Source organism: Pinus tabuliformis, chromosome 9 (genome assembly GCF_031772625.1).
Source record: "Pinus tabuliformis cultivar Carrire ecotype Pingquan chromosome 9, CPIR1, whole genome shotgun sequence".
Classification (NCBI taxonomy): Eukaryota; Viridiplantae; Streptophyta; class Pinopsida; order Pinales; family Pinaceae; genus Pinus; species Pinus tabuliformis.
This window is the reverse complement of record NC_142307.1, coordinates 1,205,545,990-1,205,566,388: the sequence shown is the minus strand read 5'-3', so window position 1 is coordinate 1,205,566,388 and position 20,399 is coordinate 1,205,545,990. Positions and strand designations below refer to the sequence as shown.

Sequence of the window (20,399 nt, the reverse complement as noted above, 5' to 3'; positions counted from 1 at the left end):
GCGATACATAACTCCCGATATGGCGGACGCGATATATCATTAGGGCGTGATATAATAGGACCATCGGGTCCGCAACTGTATATCGCAATCGGAGGTTTCGGGGGTGACAACCCTTTGAGACTAGCGACACAATGGATGCGATATTACATTAGGGCGGTTTATAATGGAGCCACGGGTCCATGTTATTATCGCATCTATATAATATATATACTCCTCCATTCTTAACTTTGGTTAATGTGGACTTAACCCATAACCCTTTATCCCCTTTAATTCTATTATAACCCTCGTATAATGGGAATATACACAAACACACGGAAACTTACATTTTCCGCTTTTCCATAGCCTTGGCGCATTTATCGATGCTTACCTTTATCAGGGTCATTCTCCACCATAGATTTCCCTCCATCAGATCTAATGGTTGATATTACACCCGAAGTTTCAAACAGTCCGTTGATCCTCTGCCGTCGATCACCTCCCGCAAGATCCAACGGTTCACAAGGATTTCGGGTGGACAAATAGCTCGAGGATTACCCGCCCGAAAAACGGTTTCCTCTCTCCTCCTCGCTGCTACGTGTCGCTCGGTTAATGGAATCGGGCGCTCTCCTCTAAATAGCACTTACCGCCTAGCGTCTGCCCGAAAACCACTGCTACTGTTACAAATCAGCCTTTTGGAATATAACCACGTGCATTCACTTTGATTTTAACCCGATATTATATACTTTAATGCGATATATGTGGTTATATACTTTAACCCGATATATACTCCTCCGCTCTTTTCTGGTCTGATATGACTCCGTGATGGCTTCCGATGCACTGCTCCAATAGCTCTTCTCTGATATTCCTCCGATATCGCATGATATGGCTCCTCTATTAACTGCTCTTCCGCTGGCTTCTCCTCCTGATGCGTGTTCCTCTTTGTTCCTTCTAATGAACAATATGGCTCCTCTGTTAACTGCTCTTCCGCTGGCTTCTCCTCTTGATGCGTGTTCCTCTTTTGATGGCTTCCTTGATGGCTTCTGATACCGCTCCAATACCTCTTCTCTGCTTTGATAGCTCTGCTCTGATAGCTCCTATGACTTCCGATATTCTCTCCAATGGCTTGACTGTCTTGGCTTTCCTCTGGTTTCTCCTCATGGCTTCTTGCTCCTGTTTCTTCACGGATCTGCTCTACTTCTCCTTGGCCTCACATCATTGTTTACTCATCCAGAATATTGCCATATTGACATCAATGACAATCTAGGTCAACGCATAACTTATGGTTGCATGATCATGAACCTAGGAGTATATCATCTATTGAAGAGTTTGTTGATGGCTTTCTTTGACATTTTCAAATACACCTGCATTAAGTATCCAAGAGGAAGCCTTGATCGAGCATCATCAAGACATTAAGAATCTAGGTAATGAGCAAGAAGACGATTTCTCCTTGGGTCCACATGATGAAAATGATGATTTTGAGGACACATGTGCTGGGAAGGATGAATTAATGGAAAGTGAAATTGAGACCAACGCTACCTTTCTCAAGGATATTAGTCCTGATGATTCCTCTTTTGAAAACTTTGAGGGAGATGATCCCATTAGCCCCTTGAAAGATGACATTGAAGATTATTTCCACATTGAAAAGGAGAAATGGGAAATTGCTGGTCCTCGATTTGATTATGCTCCCATTTACGACACCGACAAGGAGGATGAGGATGCAATTGGTGTTCCCTTCCCCTCAGGCACTATCTATGATGACATACCCATTGGTACCCTTGGGAAGGAGAATATTCATTTTCCCTTGCATAAAAAGGGGCAGTTGGAAGTGATCAATTTTCCTTTGCATAAAAAGGGTAGTTGGAAGTGATCAATTTTCCTTTTAGGAGAGACCCAATCTTTGATACTAAGGAAATTGATAAGGCTCCCACTTCTCCTGAGTATGATTCTATGTTCAAATCACTTGAGCCTTTAGATTATGATTTTGGGAAAGCAAAACTCATTGAATACAATATTTCTTTCTCCGTTTTCCCCATTGGTCGTCATCTTGAGTCTTCATCAAGTGATTGCCTCACCCCTGGTCATATGATCTCATGTAACTGTGAGCCCTTCCCTCCTCCAGAGTATAATGTCGAGGAGAAGCCCTTCATTGATTATACTTTTCATCCTTGGACGCACCCTCAGGGTTTTGATCACCCTATAGTCTCCCCTCTCCAGTGTAATCATCATGTGCAACCTACTTGTGTTTCTCCATCTCGTTGGCCTCCCTTTCCTACTAATCATAACCCAATGAAGGCCATAAGCCATGACGTAAATAATAAGGACAATGGTGGAAGTGATATGCCAGAAGCTGCCATCCATCAAATTTTTTTGAGCTTGGTTGTTGACATCTCTATATTTTGGTTGCAAGAAAAGATCTCACGGACTAGATCACATCCTTTTCTTACTTCTTCTCACATAATCATCCATGTGTGGGCATCATATTTTCCCACCTCCCACCCACAACATCCTCCATGTGTTTGGGTTTGCATTCGCTTTGGGATTTGCTACATGAGTGATCATATAGGCAGACATATTTATATTGACTTGATGATATGTTGGTTGCACTGGCTTTATGATTACACTTAATATTAGCCTTACTACATGCATGCTAGGATAGGATGCATTGCATGTTCCTTTTCTCATTTGAACTAACATCATATGATATTTCTCATGGTAGATTAGATGCACTTGGATTAAATTTGCATTATTTTTAGTTGATTTTATGGCCTAACATTAAGCATGTGCGATCATGAGACGCCACGAAAGCATGTTGGCTTGTGTTCTTCCATCTATTACATGTGCAAGTGAGAGGTCTACAGTAGCTAAGAGATTGCTGGGGTTCTCGTGACCTCTTGTTAAATTGGAAACTAGGGCCAAATTCCACCTTAAGACAACTCATATGATGGAGATGATTATTGCATTGGATTCCTCTTTTCGAGAGGTCCAATTTTGATATAAAGATCATCTCATTCTGACAAGCAGAAGTGGAATTTTGAATTTATTCTCTCTGATGCACAGATTGTCAAGGTGAACTTCAATCCAGTGTAGGTTCATAAGCCCAATAGATGTGTCTCCTCACCCTCAACGAAGTGTATAAATAGGAGTGACCTCTTTCCTCATCTGGACATCACTCATCTCATCACATATCTCTCTCTCTCCTCTCTTGATTGGTTTGTATAGCTTGGAGGCAATGTTTTCTAATTCGCATGTGTGAAAGGAGGACGAATTTCTAGGTTAGTTTGCTGGCCTAAAATTTCAGGAAACAGGTTAGCGTTGACCAACGTTGACTTGGTTACTTTTGACTAGTGTTGACTTCGTTCTTGAGGGCAAAATTTCGATTTTTGGAGGTTGCACTCATTGGCATAAAAATCGAGGTGATTGGGACAATTTAACTGATTTGACTTTAGCGTTGACTTTAGATTTGATTGCAAAATTTACAGTAGGGTTTTCTCTCCTTTGACTGGTTTGACCGATCTGTTTTTTCTGACTTTGACCCTCTTGGAAGACTGAATTTATCTATTGTTGACCGAGCTGCTTGGAGGACGACTTGGAGCTGCTTTGACCACTGTTGACTTTTTGGTTAGGGTTGCAGTTGACTGTTGATTTGACAAGGCTATTTTGGGCAAGTTAATTTGATATTTGTACTCTCTCTCTCTGCTGAACTATTGAAGAATAATACGAAGATTTGATGAAAGGTTTCCCCACATTGGGGTTTTTCCCTGGCATCTGCGACATCTTGTGTTCTCTTGTCTTGGCTTGTTTTCTGCACATGTTTTTATGCTCTATCTGCATTTATTGTCAAGGTGTTTAAGTTAATGTGATTGTTACTGGATATAATTGGAAATTGTCATTGGGCTGATAAGGAACATTGAAGTAAATTATGCTAAAGCATAGAACATACCATTGTTATCTAAAATTAACACCTCGTGTTCAAGCAGCTTCACCTACTTCTTCGAGAGATCACGTCCCAGTTGGAGGCAGGTGTTACCCACCATGTTGTGGGTGATATCCCCAGGAGATTTTTTTTTTTCACCAAGATGGTCCTTAGCCAGCATCCAACAACCCCTTATAGCCACCAACTAGCTCATTGTGCCATTTCTCCGCCACTTGAGCCAGCCATGTACCCATCTACCATGATCGTATGTTTGAAGGTGGGCCTCCCGAACCTAAGGGTATGCCTTGTCATTTGGTAATTGAGTATTGTAGTTTGCTTATCATGAACACTTTTGGGCATGGATTAATGGGGGATTTGGCGGAAAGAATGAGTTAGGTCTGTGCCCTTGTCCCCTAGACCCCTTTTGGATATTAACCTTGCATTCTAGTCTCGTGGGATCTCTTTTACTGCCCATTTGGCTTTAGGGATGGTATTTCATGGGAAACCCTAATTTTGGTTGCGTGGTCCCTCTCCCTTGTCCACTTATACTACCCTCTTTCCACTCTTTAACACCCCATTCATCATTTCTCCCACTCGGGTCCAAATTCCTCCACTGGGTCCACATAGGGTTAGCTTTCCCCTCCCCTTGCCCACACCTTGGGTCATGGCCTACAATGATGCTCGGAGGTTGATGGAGCTAAAAAGAAAGATAAAAGCTTATTTAGCCACATTCAACTGGAAAATGTACCACAAAATGCAAAAGATGGTCGGGACAAACACATTTAGCTCGTGGGCAAAAGCCAATACATGAGCTCTACCCCATCCTTATGGCCATCACCCTAGTTCCTACAAGTTCTAGAAACCTCTATTATATAGGAACCCATGATTGTCCCAATCCTTGGTGGGCAATGAACTGCCCTACCTTAAAAGGGGGTATTCACTACTATATATTATGCATCATGCTCTTACCCCTTGAGCTCTGAGCAATTAATCAAAGAAAATCATAAAAAAATGAAAGGCATATAAAGAAGGGTGGAAAAATCAAGGCTGGGGCAACTTCATGTACCACGATTGCCCCCATCTATACATTATAAACCCAAGTGTGTGCTTCCCTTTTATTAGCTACCTTTGTACTCCAGCATGTGGCTCAGGGCTGCCCCTTCTCATTCCCTGCTTCATTCACCTACCTGTCACATGCCACCACCTTTTGAAGGATGTACCTTGAATATATTATCCCCTTTAGAAGTAGAAACCACCTAATAGGATACTTCATTAACCCCATTTGGAGTTTAGGAGATATTGGCACATCCTAAAGCCCATTTTGGAAGGGACAACCATTATCAAGTCCCCACCTGTGGTCCATGATTGGTAAGCTCATTTACTCGATTTCTCTAATGACTTGTTGTACTGGAAGGCTAGGGGACGCATTGGATCTTACACAGGATTGCGGATGGTCTCCATCTTGGGTTTGGTCTCCCTATACGGGGTCCTAACCCTCTAGAGGGATACATTGGCACATGTAGGGTGTGCGTTGAGAGCCATGAGCCTCCATAGTAGTAGGCAACACTCCATGGATCTCCGAGGATGGTTAGAGATGCTCAAGATACTCCCATTGGACGAGGAGGATGCACTTGGTTCATTTTTGCCCAGCCAGCCACATAGATGTATCATGCACTTGGTAGTTGACCCAGGACTTGTAGGACGATGTGGCATCCTCTACATCATCATCAAATCCGTTGTAGATGATCTACAAGCATCTTTGACTCATTTTGGAGATCCATGAGGTTATTGATGTGCCCCCACACCCATTGGGAGCACCACAGGTTTATTGTTTGGAGAACAAGGGGCCAACCCCTTGTCCATCACTTTTGAGGATCCCACTCTTCATTATGGCACCCACAGACCTCATTAGGCCTCTTAGAGGGCCCTACGACATGCATATATTATTATTTGACCTCTTGAGAGGCTTATTCTTTCATTTATGAGCTAGTTTGGTGGGCTTGTCACCAAAAGTTAGATTATTAGAACATTATTTTATTTTTGGGGCTTATGTAGGCCAAGGAGATGAGTTCATTATCTCATCATCACTTTGGATTGGATATTTTCTCTCTCTTGAGAATTTCGTACTTTTTCTTAGAGGATGAATTGGAGCTTTATGGATGAATTTTGATGTGTGGATTTGGTCTATCTTATCTTGGAGCTTCTCTCTTGTCAAATTGTGGATGGTTGGATATATTCTATTACATGTAAGTACATGCTTTTAATGTTATTCTTATTTTACTTTGTCATATACATTGGACTAGGATTTTCGCTATTTTTAGGGCTAATTGTTGCATGCATTTACTGCTTAAATTGTGGAATTTTGTCTCTATTATAGCATCTCTCAATGTATGGGCCATGTAATGGGAATGAAATCTCTTGGGGTAATTCTATCAACGAATTTATCTTGATAAGCCATCACCTTTTGCACATCGAAGTATAAAAGCTACAAGATTGCTTCTCTTTGACCTAGAAGGCTAGCAAAGTAGTCTTGAGGCCTCCTTGACCAAGAACCAAAGGTCCTCACTCATATTTATCATAGACTCCATTCTCCCAAGACTAAGGCACTGATCTACCAAAAGGTGGTTACCTTAAACCAACTTCTTTCACCTTTTTCTAGGTCTGGCCAAGTTGGGTCACCTATGGCATCATTTTCCCGATGAACTAGCCCTCCAGAAATTTTGATCTCCTAGCCGCTCTTGGGCTAGTGTTTCCTAGAGACCTGCTCCAAATTTGAGGCCATTCCGATAGTGGAGTTGTGAGAAAATCCAAGCCCTAACTCCGAAATCAAAATTGCCCTAGCATCCCCAAGGCTAGTATTTATTGGATCAATTCAACACCTTTAAGTGAAAATTAATTTTTGATTATTTCCCCCATCTTTTCTAGGGTAAGAACCTCATTGGTTGCCATACTCTTTCCTCCTACCCTAGACCAGGTCCACTTGGCCTCGTGTGGTCCCTTTCCTTTGAAAAGAGAATTCTTGAAGAATCGTATGAGATACCAATTTCAAAAAGGATTTTAAGGATTGGGAAACTCTTTCACGAATCATCTCCCCTAAACCTAACCCTCAAATCCTCGCATTCCTCTCCTAGAAGTCATTGTACCTTTCTTAGAAAGCAAGCAAGCTCCATCCTTCAAACTCTTCTGGAAAGGGAATTATTTGGGTCACTACATATCCATTCATGATTTATCCTTCATCAATGACTCCGTGATATACCGGGTCTCCTCCCATTGGTGAAAATCTGTAAATAGTAGGGAGCCTTAGCTGAGGTGATAGTGGTCGAAGTCTCCATTTGTTGCCCTTGGTATAACATTTTCCCTTTATGTTAAAATTGGCAATTAGGGCCAAACTCCATGTGGGTCATCTTATTAATGGCAGCTGATATTTTTCTTGGGTCCCTCTCATCGGGAGGTGTAGGATTGATCTAAAGTTCATCTGATTCCAATAAGTATTCATGGAGATATGAATTTATTTGTGTTATGGGACAATTCGTCAAGGTCGGCCAACAACCAAATAAACTCCACATGTGATCAACGTTTTAGTATAAATAGAAGTGCCTTGACGCAGTCCTAGGAGGAGACACCTCTACGCAGTCAAGAAGGGTTCCATACGTTGTCTTAATGGAGATAAGATGCCATAGCCGTAGTCCAATCTAGGAGCTCAAGTTGTTGTTCAAGTGTGCCCTAATCAGCTATCAAGGAAGGGCTAATGCTGCCCTATACATAGTCCTAAAGAGAGGTAGATCTTGCCTTACCTTAGCTGTAGTAAGGAAGAGTGGTAGCCACAGGCAAGGGAGAGATTTGGCCGCAGTTAAAGGAGAGCCCTAACAGCGCTAAGGAGGAGGAGATATATCCACAGTCTTCAAGGTGCCCTAGTCGAAGTCTAAGGAGGCCTAACGAGCAACAAGTAAAGGACCTAATCCGCAGTCCAATCAAGGATACCTAGCCGCTGTTTTATGCAGCCCTAATCAGCAACACAAGGAAGCCTATCCTTGGTCTTTCATACGCTGTTCAGAGGCTCCTATACGTTGGCAGAAAAGGCCTTATACACTGATGCCCTAATCACTGTTTGTGAAGACCTTATTCAACATCAAGAAGACACATAGAAGGAGAGTCTTAGCAGATGTTATAAAGCCTAGTCTAGGCCGCAGTCAAGGAGGCATCATACGCAACAATAAAAGGATGTTAAGGTCTCTACCTACGGACAACAAGGGAATCCTTAACCACATCATAGATAGCCCTTGAACACAACAAGAAAGTGATGAAATGCATGACTAAACAAGCGTGTGTGCTGTAGGTGACAGCATGGAAATCTATGTGTGATGTAGGTGTTACAGTGGGACAATAGTATAGCTGTACATAGAAGCAATACATGGACAACAAGTACATAATGAACAAGGCACAGTGGGACAGCCGTGTAGCTGTACATAGCGACAATGGTTCATGGTGGATACATGGGACAACAAGTACATGATGCAACAATCATAGTGCAGTAATGGTACTTGGGTCAGTATGGTACTTGGTGCAACAAGTACACAAGTAGCTATGGTGCAGCAGGCACTGCAATGACAACATGGTGCAGTAGTGGCACAAGGTATAACAGTGTCAAACACTGGGACAACAGTGCAGCATAAGGTGCAACAATATAATGTGTACAGCACGATCATGAGGTCCAACATTGTGATGATGGGTGCAACATGAGGTGCAGCATGATGATGAGATGCAACACGATGATAGGTGAAGGAGTCACCTTGGAGAATTAGTTGAAGCAGCATGTCGTCAATTGATCTCATGTATCATTTTCTTAGAGATGATCTATCTAGATAAATCAAAGTGTTGACTTCTGTTGCAAGTGTACTATCTCTCTCTTTCTGTTAAATTGGCAACTAGGGCCAAACTCCATGTGGATCAGTTTATTTATGGCAGCTGATATTTTTATTGGATCCCTCTCGTCGAGAGGTGTAGGATTGATCCAAAGATCATCCGATTCCGATAAGTATTTATGGAGATACGAATTTATTTTGTTTATGTAATTATTATCAAGCCGACCAGCTCTTATGTAGGCTCTAGAAGCCCAACCGACGTGTCTATTCAACCTCTACGTTTTTAGTATAAATAGAGGAGGATTTGAAGTCATTTGGCAACTCATCTCAAGTGATCTCCTCTCCACGTCTTGGGTTTTTGGAGAAAGAGATACACTATGGATTACGATGGCCTAATATGATGATGCCCTAATGGATAACATAGTCATGAATCCACAAGCAATGGAGATGATACGCGAAGGGTAGCCGCAGTGGATTCAACGCTTTAATGAAGGATGCTGGCAAATGAATACACATTGGGCATAGAGATTAATACGTAGCCATGGTTCATGGGGACAGTCATAGTCTATGGTGACACTCAGCCCTAGCCGCAGGTCAAGCCTTCATCGCAGCACAAAGAAGAAAAGTAATACGCTGTTCTTGGAAAACATTAGCCGCAGGTCAAGCCTTCATCGCAGCACAAAGAAGAAAAGTAATACGTTGTTCTTGGAAAACATAGCCGTAGTTCATGAAGAGATATGCATCAACTCAGTCATGATATATGTTTTCCAGAAGACATATATACACGCAGGCCCTAATCCATAGTGAATCTGGCAACGTGGTTACTCACAGCACTTATACGCAGTTTATGAAGAAATACGTGAATTCATATATACGCTGGGGTGATATGCTATATGCTAGTCGATGGACAATGTATGTTGGTCAATGGGCAGTGATACGCTGTGACCTATCGGTAGCAATATATTTATATACGCAGGAAAACAACGTAGCAAGATATATATACATATATCCGCAGGCAATGGCAACATATATATATACACAGCAATAGAGAAGATATTTACCCACTGGTCATACACTGTTCATGCTGAAATATTTACGTTGTTCATGGAACGCAAGTCATGGTGATAATTACACGTAGTTCAATGGTAAACATTGTCATGGTATTAAAATATGTATTTATGTCAACAGAAATATATACGCATAGCATTCATAAGACAGTCAACGTTCTACACTAGTCTTAGAGACACTTAACATGTATACGCTGGGTATGAGAGACATATCTGCGCTGGTCATTAAAAGGAACAGCTGCAGTCATCAAGTGTAGTCGTTGTGATGTATCTGGCAGCGTAGAACAGGGTATAGAGACTCCAGTCACTCATACGCATTTCATGGAGACTCTTATGCACAGGTCATAGAGACACGCAACAATGAAAGGAAACCTATAGCTATGGAATACCAATACACTGTGTATAATGGGATTGCATGGAACTATAGCCTAGCTGCTTTGCTAGGCTGCAAGCCGTAGCAAGCAGCTAAGGCTGATGACAGTGTTATAGTGTTGCAACATGATGATGCACGGGGCAGCATAATGACGATGATGTATGGGCAGCATAGTATGATGCAGCATGATGGTGCTACACGGTAAGGTGCAGCAAATGGGCAAGGTGTAGCACTATGATAGGTGAAGAAGTCACCTTAGAGAATCAGTTGAAGCAATATGTCTTCAACTAATCTCTACAGATATCATAAGTCAAAGTATTGACTTCTATTGTAAATGTACTCTCTCTCTCTCTGCTGAACTTTGAAGATAAAAGAAGATTTGATCAAAGGGTTTCCCCACACATTGTGGGGTTTGTCCCTGGCTCGCGCCATATCTTGTGTCCTCTTGTCTTGGCTTGTCTTTTGCATATTATATTTATGTTCTATCTGCAGTTTATCGTAATGCTGATGTGATTGCTAACTGTGAAAATGTAAATAAATTGCTCTAGCATAGAACATACCAAAAATTAACATGGTATCAGAGCTGAGGTGAAGACAATGCCCAAGCAGGAGTGAAAGAGCAATCACCAAATACAGTTGGGACAAGACAAAAGGATCAATGGGTTCCTCATAATTCACCTAGGGTGAAGTTGAAGCAGAGAATGTTATTAGAATGGCGCAGCAAAACTTCTGATGGCATCACTTCATTGGGAAGTTCAGATCTAAGGGTAGGAAGGAAAGGTAGATGTCTTGGTTATGAGTTCGGCCCCTATGCGAAGGAGTGTCCTAATGGAAGAGATGCACGACCAACTCTTCAAGGAAGCAAGGAACCCCAGGAATGGAAGTTGAAGGTTTTGAGGTGGCATTCGTCGATGAAAAGGTACGTGTTTGAAAATAGAATTTTTTTAAAGATGTTTTTGAGTTCAGGGTTGTATCAAGTTGCAGGAAGTCCATTGGGGACCATGTCCATTGACTCAGCGCCGGAGGTCTGTGAGACAGATGGTGACTAGGATGCCTGAATTCAAAAAGAAGCATGAAGGTACATGTCTGAAATGTACCGAAGGAAAATATTATAAGGGGACCATTCCCCTCATGCAGCAAGTTCACAGGTTTGGAACAACCCGAGGAGTTTGAGAATCATGATCAAGGAATCTCATGTATACAGGTGGAAGAAAGCCCTCTATGGCTTGAAGAAAAACACCTCATGCATAATATGAGAGGATTGATAGCTGTCTAATGCAACTGAGATTCACTAGGAGTGAAACCGATCCAAACCATTACTCGAAGGTTGTGGATGATAAACCTCTCGTATCGACACCTATGTCTGACAGGTGCAGACCCTCTCATTTATAGGAGACAGAGGGAGTTGGATTCTGAATGTGGGAAGATAAGATGCAAGCTTGTGATTGCCTCGAGGATCTTAACTTTCAGAAGTTATATGGTAATGATGTCGGACCAGATTTGGGAAATGCCTCTGAGTTTCATAAACTCATTCGCGTTGATGTTCTTGGAGAACCTCCGTCCAGACATCTGTTGCAGTTAGCATGGTGAGCTCATATTTGGCTGAGCCTCACTAGATTGGTGCCAAGAATCTTCTAAGATATCTTCAGGGCACAATCTCTCATGAATTGAGATACACTGCCGGAAATATGAAACCACATGATTATTCGAATGATGAGTGGGCAGGAAGTATGGTCACTAGGGCACTTCTCAGTGCTATTTGGAATCTGCCTTGATATCCTGGATGAGCACGAAGCAGAAGTCGGTGACTCTGAGCACCACCAAGGCAGAATACATTGCTGATAGTATGGCCTTCTGTGAGACAGTCTGGCTGCTGAAGCTCTTCAGTGAGCTATTTGTAGACATGATGAATACCACTGTGAATCTCTGTAACAACCAGAGATGGGATTAGATTATTGAGGAATCTCGTATTTGACAATTGCTACAGCAGATAGACATCAATTACTGCCTTATCTGGGATATGGTAAGTCAATGATCAAGGAGGCTCCATCACACTGAGATGATGTACAGGACAGAGCCCTGAGGAAAGATCAAATTTGTGATTTTCCCGAACGACTTGGAGTCGTCGAGAGACCTTTGTAAAAGGGTCCTGCATGCTGCATACATTGAGCTCTAGGAGCTTTGGGGGGCTTGCAGTTCTATTGAAGCAACATACGACCACAGGGTGACTCACCCTCCCCTGGTGGTGCGCACTGAAACAAGATGATTCGCTCTCTTGTGGGACAAGATGATTCGCTCTCTTGTGTAGCAGGATGATTAGTTCTCCTGTGAGGCCTGGATTGATGTGTTCTCCATGGCGATTGTAGCAGGATTGATGTGTTCTCCTGTGAGGCTTGGATTGATGTGTTCTCCATGGCAGCCTGGATTGATGTGTTCTCCATGGCGATTGTAGCAGGATTGATGTGTTCTCCTGTGAGGCCTGGATTGATGTGTTCTCCATGGCAGCCTGGATTGATGTGTTCTCCATGGCGATTGTAGCAGGATTGATGTGTTCTCCTGTGAGGACAGGATTGATTAAGTTCTCCTGTCGAGGCATCCTACCCATGCAGTCTGGGACTCATGGGAAGTACCTCTCATCTGATCAATGAGCAGGGAAATGAAGTTAGGGACCATAGTAGTACCGATGGACACATCGTTGTATCTACAGTACTCCCTACGCTAGGATGTCCTCCATTGATCTGGGATCAATGATACTGGTCTGGGACTAGTGGTAGGAGTTGTACATGCTATGACGCTGACTTCGGGTCGGCTGGGACTGGTTTGGGACCAATGGTACATACTCCGAGATTGACTTCGTGTCAGTGTAGTACTGGTCTGGGACCAGTGAGAGTGGTACTTACTATGAAGCTGACTTCGGGTCAGTTGAGATTGGTCTGGGACTAGTGGTATGCACTCTGAGACTGACTTCAGGGCAGTGGAGAATGATATGACTCATTCTCAATCAATTCTTCTTCTTCATAGTTCAGCGGAGATGAGCAGAGCAGAGCAGGGCCAGCAGAGCAAAGCTAGCAGAGCTGAGCTGAGCAGAGCAAAGCCAGTAGCGCTGAGCAGAGCAGAGCCGAGCCAACAGAGCTGAGCAGAGCCATCTCAAATCACGAGCAACATATTAATATTAGCATGCATGTGAGGCCTGCATATGGTAGCTACATATGCATGCATCATATACATTGCACTAGTATATATAAATATATATACACATCGACTATATATCGACTATTCATGGAGAATGTCTAAATTTGAGATAAATGAATTAATTATCAAAGGTGTAAATTAAATGCCTAATTCTCGTAAATGGAAGAATACACACTCAGTAAGAAATATAGTTGAGGTTATTCATATGTTACATATATAACCCCCAAAATGTGTACTAATAAACTAAACCATATAAACCTTATGATTAAACTTGATATTTTATAAGACATAAAGTAATATGTAATATTTAAAAATCATCATGTTTTATATCATTTAAAATAAAGTACCATCTGTCATGATTAAAGTGATTGTGACACCATTCGATATATGAAGATCTGATTCTATTCAAAGATAAATATCTGAACAAGCGGTGACCGCCTTACATAATCTTATCCTTCATAAAGGCGGTGAACGGATGCCAGAGGGGGAGGAACCTCTGCTATAAAGGTGGGGGGGTGGAAGGACGAAGGGGAGTTTTTGGGAAGGAGAGGAAATTATCCATACTTCTTATAATTCGGAACTATTTCGGAACTATTGAGCTTGAGCCTTACTTGTTTTGAAGTCTCTGGGCACGGGGGAACGGTATGCTCCGGTTGAGAGGCATACTGGATTGAGTATCCAGGTATACTCGGTTCGGCTGGGTGGTTTGGTCATTCGGTAACGAGAGAAGTTCTGCAGCAGATCACCGCAACAGTCGTAGCAGGTCATCACTGCAACAGTCGTAGCAGGTCAGGTAAGTACTCCATCAAATCATAATACAGTTCACAGTTTCAGTAATCTTTACAGTTTCGGTAAGGACTCTCTACAGTTTCGGTAAGGACTCTCTAACTTCTTTAAAGTAGGACAGTCATTACAGGGCCAGCAGAGCAAAGCTAGCAGAGCTGAGCTGAGCAGAGCAGAGCCAGTAGCGCTGAGCAGAGCAGAGCCGAGCCAACAGAGCTGAGCAGAGCCAACAGAGCTAGGCAGAGTAGTGCAAGGCACTAATGGCAGAGATAGTACAGTCGTACATATGGATCAACGGATGGAGTTCTCCCTAGTTGAGAGGGAGTGTTAAATTGGCAACTAGGGCCAAACTCCATGTGGATCAGTTTATTTATGGCAGCTGATATTTTTATTAGATCCCTCTCGTTGAGAGGTGTAGGATTGATCCAAAGATCATCCGATTCCGATAAGTATTTATGGAGATACGAATTTATTTTGTTTATGTAATTATTATCAAGCCGACCAGCTCTTATGTAGGCTCTAGAAGCCCAGCCGACGTGTCTATTCAACCTCTACGTTTTTAGTATAAATAGAGGAGGATTTGAAGTCATTTGGCAACTCATCTCAAGTGATTTCCTCTCCACGTCTTGGGTTTTTGGAGAAAGAGATACACTATGGATTACGCTGGCCTAATATGATGATGCCCTAATGGATAACATAGTCATGAATCCACAAGCAATGGAGATGATACGTGAAGGGTAGCCGTAGTGGATTCAACGCTTTAATGAAGGATGCTGGCAAATGAATACACATTGGGCATAGAGATTAATACGTAGCCATGGTTCATGGGGACAGTCATAGTCTATGGTGACACTCAGCCCTAGCCGCAGGTCAAGCCTTCATCGCAGCACAAAGAAGAAAAGTAATACGCTGTTCTTGGAAAACATTAGCCGCAGGTCAAGCCTTCATCGCAGCACAAAGAAGAAAAGTAATACGCTGTTCTTGGAAAACATTAGCCGCAGGTCAAGCCTTCATTGCAACACAAAGAAGAAAAGTAATACGTTGTTCTTGGAAAACATAGCCGTAGTTCATGAAGAGATATGCATCAACTCAGTCATGATATATGTTTTCCAGAAGACATATATACACGCAGGCCCTAATCCATAGTGAATCTGGCAACGTGGTTACTCACAGCACTTATACACAGTTTATGAAGAAATACGTGAATTCATATATACGCTGGGGTGATATGCTATATGCTAGTCGATGAACAGTGTATGTTGGTCAATGGGCAGTGATACGCTGTGACCTATCTGTAGCAATATATTTATATACGCAGGAAAACAATGCAGCAAGATATATATACATATATCCGCAGGCAATGGCAACATATATATATACACAACAATAGAGAAGATATTTACCCACTGGTCATACACTGTTCATGCTGAAATATTTACGTTGTTCATGGAACGCAAGTCATGGTGATAATTACACGTAGTTCAATGGTAAACATTGTCATGGTATTAAAATATGTATATATGTCAACAGAAATATATATGCATAGCATTCATAAGATAGTCAACGTTCTACACTAGTCTTAGAGACACTTAACATGTATACGCTGGGCATGAGAGACATATCTGCGCTGGTCATTAAAAGGAACAACTGCAGTCATCAAGTATAGTCGTTGTGATGTATCTGGCAACGTAGAACAGGGTATAGAGACTCCAGTCACTCATACGCAGTTCATGGAGACTCTTATGCACAGGTCATAGAGACACACAACATTGAAAGGAAACCTATAGCTATGGAATACCAATATACTGTGTATAATGGGATTGCATGGAACTATAGCCTAGCTGCTTTGCTAGGCTGCAAGCCGTAGCAAGCAGCTAAGGCTGATGACAGTGTTATAGTGTTGCAGCATGATGATGCACGGGGCAGCATAATGACGATGATGTATGGGCAGCATAGTATGATGCAGCATGATGGTGCTACACGGTAAGGTATAGCAAATGGGCAAGGTGTAGCACTATGATAGGTGAAGAAGTCACCTTAGAGAATCAGTTGAAGCAATATGTCTTCAACTGATCTCTACAGATATCATAAGTCAAAGTATTGACTTCTATTGTAAATGTACTCTCTCTCTCTCTGCTGAACTTTGAAGATAAAAGAAGATTTGATCAAAGGGTTTCCCCACACATTGTGGGGTTTGTCCTTGGCTCACGCCATATCTTGTGTCCTCTTGTCTTGGCTTGTCTTCTGCATATTATATTTATGTTCTATTCGCAGTTTATCGTAATGCTGATGTGATTGCTAACTGTAAAAATGTAAATAAATTGCTCTAGCATAGAACATACCAAAAATTAACACTTTCTCTCTCTCTGCTGAATTATTGAAGAACAGATAAGAAGAATTGATCAAGGGTTTCCCAACATTGGTGTTTGTCCTTGGCTAGCGCCACATGTTGTGTCCTCTTGTCTTGGCTTGTCTTCTGCGATTTGTGTTTATGTTCTATTTGCAGTTTACTTTAATGCTGATGTGATTGCTAATCAGAAAAGGTATTGAACTAATTGTGAAAATTGAAATAAATTGCTCTAAGCATAGAACATACCTAAACTTAACACTTTAGGTTGCCTGCTAGTTTGAGTGGTAACAGGTCTTAGCTAGCTGCCATAGGAAGCACATTGCCAACCACCTGTTAAAGAGAAGCACATGATTAATATTTGAATTGGAGAGATAAACCATGGCTCGATAGAGTTGGTCCTCGCTGTGAAACACATGATATATCACTGCCACTGCTCCCACTACACTTGTCGTTGCATACGTCCCCAATCTCACCATCTTCTCAACTCTTCTTTTTGGCTTCGTGAGCTCAATGTCAATGGAATCATGGCACATATCCCCCATCAGATATAATCCATTAACAAAGTGTTTGTTACAGTCTCCTTGGAAGGTAGTACAAAACCTTTGTCTGTGCAATAAAACCCATTGAATTTGAGTGTCGCGTGAAAATGGTGTCACCAACAGCCCTATCTTCCTCGCTATGAATATATCAGGGTTCAAGGTTGTGGCTCTAGTCATTGTGAAGTTAATACCTGTGCTAGTGAGTTTTGAAGTGTTTCCAATATTAAGATACAGATCCAAGAATGGAAGACCCGAAGTGTGTGCAATATAATCAACGATTAGTCGTCCATCGGGGAAGTATCCTGTTGCATTGCCAAAATATGCTTTACCATTAGCAATGCGAACACTAGTGCCAACAACAACTGTTAATAAATTCCCTGCATCGGCCAGGGAATCTCCAAAACTGTAAATAACACTATAACAAACTCTCCTTTTACACTTTCCATTCCAAGTGACAACACAACCTTTTCGTGAATGCTGCAGAAACAACAGTATTACCAATATAGATCCATCTTAACCACGAAACTAGCAAGAGCCAAGAGGGATCAAATCCTTGGAGGTACGAACCTCTTTTAGAGTGGAAAAAATGAATAAAAAGTTTGCACACAAAATATTTGATTTATTTAGAAGCTGACTAGATCTGTAATTAACATTGATCTATACTGGTTATATATATATATATATATATATATATATATATATATATATATATAGACACACACACACACATGATGTGTAATTTTCATTGTTTAAATTGTATTTTTGAATTTATAAAATGGCTTTAATGTCGTCAAAATTTACTAGGAAACTTGGATTGTGTACACTACACAACTTCAACTTGCAATTCTAATGCATCATTTCTCGATTTCAAACAAAATTGACCAAAAAATATACATAAAAAAGAGCCTCAATGTAAAATAGTGAGATTACTTAAAATGTTTTAACCATATATATATATATATATTTTTTTTTTTTCAATTGCTTTATATAATGTATACCTAGTTTTCTTTAATCATATATCATATATACACATTTAAAATATTTTATTTATGGACTATGTTGTCCACATTAAAATGTTTTTTCTGTTATTAATACATTTTTAAATATAATTCAATATTAATTATCCTTCCTATTAACATATTTTATTTATGATTCACATTGATTTTTTTATTAATAATATTTTATAAACGCTACATATATTAATTTGATACTAAAAATTAAATAAATTACATATCTCCTTCAAGTTTAATATTTTTTTACTTTTAATTACTTTTCTCGCTTTGAACTATTTTATTATGATCAACACTAAAATATTTTTCATTTACATTCTCTCCATATACATATTGCATGAATTGGAGATTGAAATAAATTAGTCAACATCTAAGTCACATGACACGAGGACACGAGACATGGAGGACACGTAAATACGAGTATTCAATACGAAACGCAGTGACCTGGAAATAGGACACGGGGGACACGTTTTATATATATTTAATAAAATATATATATATATATACATCGAAATATAGTTTTTTATCCATATTAAATTGCAGGTTGCAGCTTATCTAATCAAATTAAAATATAATTACTTCTCAAAGTTCATAGTTCACTTTAAAAAAATAAATAGAATCAAAATTTACTATTTATAAATTAGAATGTGATATGCTTGGTCTTGATTCTGGAATATTCAATGTTCATTGTTCATGTACAACTTACAAGCACATAAGAAAATAACTAAAGTCTAATCCTATTGATTTCCTCTGCCCCTCTTGCGAGAAAATGCCACAGCTTTCCCTTTCCCTCTAGATGTAGATGCTGGTGGTGGTGGAGTTGGCAGTGGAGTTTGCTATGCTCTAGACACTGAAGAACTAGAAGTAGGGGCTATAGGAGGTAGACCACGTCCTCTACTGGTGGCAGGGGTAGCCTGGGCAAGGGGTGTCACCTGGAAACATTACAATCTCCCAATCCTGAAATCCTGAAAAACTGATATGTTTGCTGCATTTTGAATGAAATCTAAAATTCTACTTTCTACATATGAAATCCAATGAGGCTGGAACCACTCTCAAACATCCTGAGTCATTTCATGGTAATGTTAAAAATTTAAGTAAAAGGATGAAAATGAAGATTAAGGAGAATGTCGCTTTTTAAGAATTTAACATTACCATGAATAGCATATCAATACTAGGGCCTAGACTTGATCATTAAACTGCCCCACTCAAAAATTATTTGTTTCTTTCAAAAAAATTGCAGCTTATGTAGGCAACATTTTCTACCAACGAAATACGGGTTTTCCAAATTCAGGACACGACGAAAACCGGCGAATACGTATTCCATTTTACAGGACACGATAAAAACCGTATTCGACACGTATTAGGGCTGTTTTCGTGTTCAGTACATAAAATACGGGAGACGGGACCCTGGAGGACGTGTCCTGTGACTTAGGTCAACATGCATGTTTAAAATGTTTACTCAAGTCATGTACTGAAATATTTTTTAAAAGTTGATTCAAGTCATGTACTAGAATTTTTTTTATACAACTTTCTCATATTCAAAAGTGAAAATATAAGTTTTTTATTTACTTTTAGTTTATTTCTCGATAAAGTTGATATGAGATTATGATATTTCATATGAACATCTAAATATTTGATTTATGGTTGAGAGTGGGAGTAAAACATGTATCTTCATTTTATTTTATTATTGTAGCCGTAATTTCTTTTATTTAAAGATTTTTTTTTAAGGGATACATGTCAACTCGAGGTTGAGCATGGACGAAATTACACCTCCCTCATACTAGGCTGTAGAATGAGCCTCTTGGCTCAACCAAAAATATGGCAATATTAAGATTTATAAATCTCAGTTTGGCTTAACATTCAGCTGCCAGGTGCCCACTCTGGCCACACAAGAAGCATTTGTCTTGTTGCTCGGTTGTGAAGACAACCTCTCTCAGAATTGAAAAATGCACCTCATGAGTTAAAATAATCACATCAGCATCCAAGCCGTATAAGTAGTGTTGTGTGTTCAGGTCAACCCCAAGGAGATTTCTTTGAAGACTAATATTTTGCCCTCTAGGATCATAGTTTAACCTGAGATGTATGTAATATTGCATAGCAATAGATAATGTGGCCATCAATTCTGTACCATGATTTATTGCACTCTTGCTGTTAAGTGCAATATTATAGCATGAATCTATCATACTTAGAAGACACTCTCCATTAACTCTGAACTTCGTTGAAGCGACAACAGTTAGAAGCACCTTCAGAAGTTGCAGAACAGTGCTGTCTGTTGCTACATTATCCATACAGGCCATGTTTATGATGTTAGTAAATATTAGACCACCTTCCAAA

The 20,399-nt window shown here is 40.6% G+C and overlaps 1 protein-coding gene and 1 pseudogene across 7 annotated transcripts in view; one reads left to right on the top strand and one right to left on the bottom strand.

The window, feature by feature from the left end:
• Positions 1-16,992, bottom strand: part of LOC149152877 (ERAD-associated E3 ubiquitin-protein ligase HRD1B-like) — a 29,837-nt pseudogene extending 12,845 nt beyond the window's left edge.
• ABCI15 (trigalactosyldiacylglycerol2) overlaps positions 1-20,399 on the top strand; it is a 333,118-nt gene that overhangs the window by 217,773 nt on the left and 94,946 nt on the right. The gene's annotated exons all lie outside the window — the stretch shown is intronic.